The 8,023-nt window shown below is 44.1% G+C and overlaps 1 pseudogene; it reads left to right on the top strand.

Moving 5' to 3' along the window:
- The first annotated feature begins 1,678 nt into the window (after positions 1-1,678).
- LOC122542961 (syntaxin-6 pseudogene) lies at positions 1,679-5,717 on the top strand (annotated as a pseudogene).
- Positions 5,718-8,023: the final 2,306 nt, after the last annotated feature.

The raw sequence follows: 8,023 nt of genomic DNA, 5'->3' as shown, positions 1-8,023 counted from the left end.
GCACTGTCTGAGGGTCAGCACTGAGTGTGCATCACATTGTCAGAGGGTCAGTACTGGCATTGCACTGACATGACAGTTTCTGATGCGCTGCTGTGAACCGAAAACAGGAATTGTTTATTTCCACAGATACTGCCAGGCGTGCTGAATACTTCCAGCACCTTTTTTTTAATTTCTGTTATCTAATACCTGCAGCATTTTGTTTTGGTACATAAATGTAACACTGAGAGCCAACAATTTGGAGGACAATTGGAACGATTTACTTTATTGAAATGGGAGTGGAATACAAGAATAAGAAGACTTTGCTAAGCTACAAGTCATTAGGGCTTTGGATGAGACCATCCCTGGAGCACTGTGTAGAGTTTTTGCATATTCTAAGGATGCACTGGAAACAGTGTATTGGTTCAAATCAGAGGAAAAACAATGCACAGTGCTGGTTCACTTCTTTCGGCCAAGGGATGTCTTTTATCATGTGGTCTGCATTCATTGTATGCTTGGATTCAGGACAGATTACCTGAAGACAAAGCAGTGTCAAAAACTGTCTTCAGGCTTAAATGTCAAAGTAACACTCTTTATACTACATTATTACTCAATACTGTTGTGCATGGGTATCATAGATACACCAGGCTATGAACTTATAGTTCCATTAGGTAAGGACTAACCTATCCTCCTTGTGTCTTCATGCCTTGTATTCCCAAAATTCAGCTCATTTGCAAGTATTTAACTCCATGCACACTATAGCATTTATACTCAGTGATGTGCAGCTCTGTGATATCATTGCAAAATTGCTCCAGTGTCCTAAGGTCCTTACACAACCAAATGAGAGGGTAGCCCCCTATGATTAGAGGCTGAGTAAATTGGACATATTTGTTTTGAAGAATGAATCTTCCAACTGAATTCTCATTGTGGGAGTGCAGTCTCAGGCAGATTGGTTCCAGTGGAAGACACTGAACTGAGGAACTGCACTTTCGTGGACTTCTGACATAATTCTCTGAGCACTTTCCTGAGCAGCTGAGCTTTCTGTTTACACTCGCATCTTCCAATGTCCTTTGAAACAGTCAGTCTCCAGAGGTCACAGCCTGTCACATGGTTGTCAATATTTGCCATCTTCATATCTCCTTTGTATGTGCTCTTGGAGTGAAGGTTTCAATGCCCTCAGGATATGATTCAGTGGCTTGTTGGACTGCCCTCTCCTTCCTTAGTTAGAGACAAAAAAACTGCAAATACTGGAATCCAAGGTAGACAAGCTGGAGGCTGGGAGAACACAGCAAGCCAGGCAGCATCAGAAGGTGCAGAAGTCAAAGTTTCGGGTGTAACCCTTCTTCAGGACTGGTGGTGGACGTAAGGGGAGATGCTAATAAAGTGAGGGGTGCTGGTGGTGAGGCAAGGATAAGTGAAGACAGGTAGGGGATACGACCTGGTTGGTCAATGGGAGGAATGAATCCAGACCAACCAGGTTGAATTCTCTACTTGTGTTCATATATTCCAACCTCACCACCAAACATCCTCCCCTTCCCTGCGCCCAACCATCTGCAGCCACCCTACACCCACCCTCAGTCCTGAAAAAGGGTTACCCCCGAAATGTTGACTTCTCCACCTGCTGTTGCTGCCTGGCTTGCTGTATTCTGCCAGCCTCCCACTTGTCTGCCCTCTCCTTCCAGCAGTAAAGAAGTTTATGCAGATGCTACAGGTGTGCTGGTTTCCCGTGCGAGAAGAGTTCAGGCAGTGCAGCGTCAGCACTTTGAAATTTATCCCTGGCAGGTGAGTCAATAGCCTTGTGAAGCTTCTGCAGAGTACAACTGAGATGAGAGCACACAGAAGAAATCACATGAAGGTGGACTCAAGAAAGAGAAAGAGCACTAGGCACAGTACAGGAGAGGGCATGGAGGAAACTGCAAGACAAAAGGGACAGAGGGCAGGTTGGGGCGGAATGGGGTATATATATATATGTGGAGGTAGGATCTGTATCGTTCAAGATGCTTGAAATGCTATTGCTGCATCTCTGCAGTAGCACGGCAAGAAATCTCAGCATTAGTCTGCTGACAACGTCCCACTTCAACTTTTCGTGACTAATCTCTAAACTTGAAAATTAACAGAATGGGGAATGAGCGACATCATTTCCACCGCAGCAACTTCCTAATATTGCTGCAAGACAAGAAATTATTTTTAAAAACAGGAACCATTTCAATTTAGCTTCACCCTTCTGGTCATTCTGCTTGCTTTTACCGGAAACCCCTGACGTGAAATGTGTATTTTTCTCTCTTCAAATATTTGACCTGCTTGCTGAGCAGACCCTGGAACAGATGCATAGACTTTTGTGTTATCCCAAGGGATTGTGACCCTCTGAAAATGCAGTAGGCACCACCACAGTTTCAACCACAATGTGTGAGGAGGAGGACAATCAATGCTCAGAAAAAGAACCAAACTGTAATTCAATTCTTTCACAACCAGATTCAATTCTCATTCTGTGTGGATGTTGCTGGATGAGGCTGGGATTCCAGCCACTCAATCCAAAGTTTTATCTCTTTCATTAGTTTGAGGTGGCCATGAACTGCACCCCCCTCCAGCCCTTCTCTCTCTCAAATCCTCTTTCTCGCTGTCTCTATCTCTCCCTCTAAATTTCTGTCCTTCTCTGCTCTTCGGTATCTCTCAGTCTTTTTGTTCATGGTTGTATCTCCATTCCTTTCTGAATGATATTTTTGCCTGTTGTTTGTGCTGGACAGGTTGGGGTTGGGGTTGGAGCTTGGGTTGGGGGTTCCCCCACTTCACTCCAGGAGCTCATACATTGCAAGAATGATAGTGAAAGTATTCATCGTGCCATTTCATACTCCACATGTCAGCAACTAAAACCCACACCCAGGCGTCCTGCTTTCACCACATTGCCACACATTACGATCATCCAACTGACATTTCCAGCCCGTCTGAAAACTGCCAACAGTCCCAATATGTTGTGCGCTGGTTTAACCAACATCAACCTCGCTGCTACTTCTTCCAAAGGCCTGTACCGATCTGGGATAGCGGCCTAGCGACAACCTGCTCTGCATGAACTATCGCCAACAGTTCACAGGAAGCACAGTCATTCATCAAGGAGAAGCAGCCTCTCCTGCTAGAGACCAAAACCATTCTGCTGCGTTGTCCCCACACAACCTTTCAGCTCATTGCAGTGGGGGGGATGTCAGTCTCAGCACAGACGATACTTAGGATCTGATATAATTATGAAAAGAAATTGTGTATTCCTATGGTACCTTTCACCATCTCGCAATGACCCAAAATACTTCACAGTCAGTGAAGTGAATTTGAGGTTCTTGTTGTTATAAAGAGAGAGAAAGTGAGGGCTGCAGATGCTGGAGATCAGAGCTGAAAATGTGTTGCTGGAAAAGCGCAGCAGGTCAGGCAGCATCCAAGGAACAGGAGAATCGATGTTTTGGGCATAAGCCCTTCTTCAGGATTCCTGAAAAAGGGCTTATGCCCGAAACGTCGATTCTCCTGTTCCTTGGATGCTGCCTGACCTGCTGCACTTTTCCAGCAACACATTTTCAGCTCTTGTTGTTATAAAGGCAACACAGCAATCAAATTATGTAGAGCAAGATTCTGTAATCACAACATAGTGATAATGACTAATTAATCTGCTTTCCATGATGATGTCTGAAAGGTGTGCAATGGCTCTAGAACACCAGTATGAACTCCCCTGTAGGAGCAAGTTACTGCAGATGCTGCAATCTGTCCTGAAAACAACAAACAATGGAGATCACAGCGGGTCAGACAGCATCCATTCAGTGAGAGAGCAAGCTAACGTTTCATCGTTTCTGTCCAGGTATTCTGTTTCGGTCTTCACGGTGGAAGATACAAGTAATAGAGCAATAATTGATAATACGGAGGCTGTGGCAGGCAAGGACCTAGACACGAACGTTATTACGAAAGAGGTGGTGTTGGGCTAAAGGTAAACCAGTCTCCTGGCCCTGATTAGATTGCATGGCAGAGGAAATAGCAAAAGTCAGTGGACTCAAGTGATTCTATCAGACAGCCAATGTGATGTCGCTGTTCAAAAAAAGGTCAACAAAGGCAGGTAATTATAGACCTGTTAGCTTAACATCTGTAATGGGGAAAAGACTTGAATCTATCATTAAGGAAGAAACAGAAAGGCACCTGGATAGAAATTGTCCCATCGGGCCGATGCAGCATGGATTCATGAAAGACAGGTCATGTTTAACTATTGGAATTCTTTGAGGACATGACAAGTGCGGTGGACAACAGGGAACTGGTGGATGGGGTGTAACTGGATTTCCAGAAGGCATTCAACAAGGTGCCGCAGAAAAGGCTGCTGCGTAACATAAAGGTGCAGACTGCTATGGGTAGTGTATCGACATGGATAGAAGATAGATTAACTGACAGAAAGCAAAGTGTGGGGATAAATGAGCGTTTTTCTGGTTGTTGATCAGTGGTGAGTGATGTGCCTTAGGGTATCAGTGATGGGACTGCAAATGTTTCCAGTTTACATCAATGATTTGGAGTTGGGGGCCAAGGATATTGTGTCAAAGTTCACAGATGACACAAAGATGAGTGGTAGATCAATGTGTGCAAAGGACTCTGAAAGTTTGCAGAGGGTGATAACTAGGTTAAGTGAGTGGGCAAGGGTGTGGCAAATGTAATACATTGTTGGGAGATGCGAGGCCGTCCATTTTGGGAAGAATAACAGAAAAATGAAGTTATATCTAATGGTGAAAGATTGCAGCATGCTGTTAGGCAGAGGGATCTGGGTATCCTTGTTCATGAATCACAAAAAGTTGATTTGCAAGTGGTTGTGTAGAGGATAGCATTCTATTATGGCGATTGTCCCAAGCAAAGATCACTGCTAGATACTGGCTGATAAGCTCCAGGGAGTTGCTAACAGGGAGGAGACTCCCCTCCAGGTTAAATCTGATCTTACTGGATGGGAGGGGATAAGTGAAATGGTGTCAGGAATGCCAATGCCAGACACAACACTCCTCTAAGCGAGAGAGACAGTTTACTTCAAAGGACAAAGTGTGGTGCCGAAAATACACAAGCGGGTCTGCAATGGGGGGAGTTACTGCAGGACACCCAGGCTGACAGCAGAGAGAAATATGACTGGACGACTACTGAGCTTTGGGACAGCCTGCGCAGTATCAAGTGGGACCTGAAGGATCTGGGTGAGACGATCAGCATAGTGGAATCAAATCCTCGGAAGTTCAAGATTGAGACTGCAGAACTTCAAGAGAGGAAAGTGTCTGTCCTCATATTGAGACAAACTGTGAAGGAAATTAAAGATCACATTACAAGTCCTTCCGCTGTTGCGTTTGGAGAAAGGCGAAACCAACAGAGTCTGCTTGAGGCTATTGAGGATGAGCACTAGCCCATAGACAGACCAGGACCTGGAGAATGTCAACTCTTAGTATGTTGAGGAGCGGACAGCCCAGCATTGGCTGATAATGGAACAGCAAGATGACCAACTGGATCTGGTTCTGGGAAGCAGTGAGGTCCTAAAGAACATGTCAACACCAATAGGTGATGAGTTGGAGGAACAGGCAGTGATACTCGATGAATTTTCCCACAAGTTGGACAGCACTCACTTCTGGCTTGACAACACAATGAGGTAATTGACCAAGCTTTCTCACATAACCAGTGCTCGGTGTCAGTCTTGTGTCATTGTCGTTCTCCTCATCATCCTGATTGTGAGGCTCAGCTTATTATTTATCCTCTGACCATTGATCCTGGGACGTTGAACTGTGAACCACTCGGGTTGCCGGGGGCAAACAGCAACTGGAGCATTCATTGTAGGAAATAGCAGCAGCCGAAATTTCCCCGGAGCTGGAGTAGAGTTCTTCAAGTGACTAAACCTACTTGCTCTAAGGTTTGTTTTGGATGTCTTGGGCTGTATCCAATATGACTGAACCTGCCGCACATATGTGGAGTCAGAGGAATGTAAAATACCTTTTTTTTACTTTTGGAATGGGTTAGCTTGCACCTATTAGAATGTTTATAGTGGACACTAAGTAGTTACTTTAGAATCAAAACAAAACCTAACCTCCTGCTTCATGGTTTATTCATAAATAATAGTTAACAGCAAACTCCGCTTCCTCCCACTGACAGTCAGAATTGATGGTCAATTAAGCTGTATGAATGCTAAAGCATTGCAGCGTTCATGGTGAAGGTAATCTTTCAGCTAAGGAATGGAGGTAATGAGGGATTTCCTGGGCTTTGAGCAGGTCTTCAAATAGGTTAGAGTTTCAGTAACTCTCAGTAACCCCTGTGAAAGAATTCCTGCAGTCTGTGTGGCATGATGGCAAATACCCTTGCCAACTTTTATAGGTGTGCCATCGAGAGCATTCTGTATGAATGTATCACTAACTGGTATGGCAACTGTACCATTTAAGATCAGGGATGGTTAGAGAGAGTGGTGAACTCAGCCCGGACAATCACAAAGGCCAACCTTCCATCTACAGAATCCATCTACCAGGCCCGCTGTCAAGGAAAGGCCGCCAGCATTCTCAAAGATCCATCCCACCCTGGCAATGTTTTTCTACAACCTCTACCATCGGGGAGAAGGTACAGAAGCCTGAGCACACACACCAGCCGGTTTCAAAACAGCTTCTACCCTACTGTTGTTAGAATACTGAATGGATTCACAAACTGTTAACATTTGCCTGTTCCTGTGTTTCGGTTTTGCTGCTGTTTCCCTATTATTTACTATCTATGCTACCTAATTCTGTGATCTGCCTGTATTGCTCGCAAGACAAAGCTTTTCACTGTGCCTTGGTACATCTGACAATAAATTCAATTCAATTAAATAGTTGTCTCAACACATGAACAGATTGTGGAAAAATGTTGTTATTTTGTAGAGAGCAATATCTCAACTATACCTCTTGAATTTTACTTCCCCAACCCCACTTGAGTCTGTCTCGCAGTTTGACTTGCACAGACATCTCGCTACTGTCTATTGCAACTCATCAAAACAATACCAGAAATAGGAACAGGAGTCGGCACTCAGCTCCTAAAGCATATGCTTGCCATTCAGTGCTGATCTTTGACCTCAAATACTGAGTACCTGTATAACTAACATCTCAGTTTCAACATTCAACAATGAGCTTCCTCAGTTCTCTCAGATCGAGAATTCCAAGATTCACAATCTTTGAGTGAAGACACTGAGCTACATCTCAATGGGAAATGGCGAAATCCTTATTCCTGGAATATAGATTATCGTGCACAGAGTTGGAAAGACCTTTAAAAAAGTTGAACAGGATGCAAATAGACAGGTCTCATCTCCATTTCCAACAGTATTATGATAGAAATCCAACAGCGAGGAAGTCACCTCCTGACTCCCATAGCCTGTCCATCATTTAAAAGTCACAAGTCAGGAGTATGGTGGAAAACTCCTCACTTACCTGGATGAGTATAGCTCCAACAACCTTCAAGAAGCTTGACACCATCCTGGACAAAGCAGGCTGCTTGATTGACATAACATCCACAAGCATCCACTCCCTCCACAAACAACGCTCAGTAGCAGCAGTGTGTACTATCTACAGGATGCACTGCCAAAATTCACCAAAGTTTTTTAGCAGCACCTTCCAACCTCATGACAACCATCATCCAGTCAGACAACGGCAGCAGATACATGGGAATATCATCATGGAAATACCAACAGGTTCACTATTTTGATTCCAGAGTTGAGGGGGTTGACTTGTGAGGAGAGACTGAGTAGACTGGGATTGTATTCATTGGAAATTAGAAGAATGAGGTGGAATCTTATAGAAACATGTAAAATTATGAAGGGAATAGATAAGATAGATGTAGAGAGACTGTTTCCACTGGCAGGTGAAGCTAGGACAAGAAGGTATAGCCTCAGAAATAAAGGTAGCAGAATTTGGACTGAGTTGAGAAGGAATTTCTTCAACCAGAGGGTTGTGTATCTATGGAATTCCCTGCCCAGGGAAGTGGTTACCACTACTTCAGTGAATATTTTAAAAACAAGGCTAGATTTTTTTAACAATAAAGGAATAAAAGGTTATAG

The sequence above is a fragment of the Chiloscyllium plagiosum genome, unplaced genomic scaffold (genome assembly GCF_037043375.1).
Source record: "Chiloscyllium plagiosum isolate Xiang-an unplaced genomic scaffold, Cpla_swu_hap1 HiC_scaffold_48, whole genome shotgun sequence".
Lineage (NCBI taxonomy): Eukaryota > Metazoa > Chordata > Chondrichthyes > Orectolobiformes > Hemiscylliidae > Chiloscyllium > Chiloscyllium plagiosum.
This window is presented reverse-complemented; position numbering and strand designations above follow the sequence as displayed.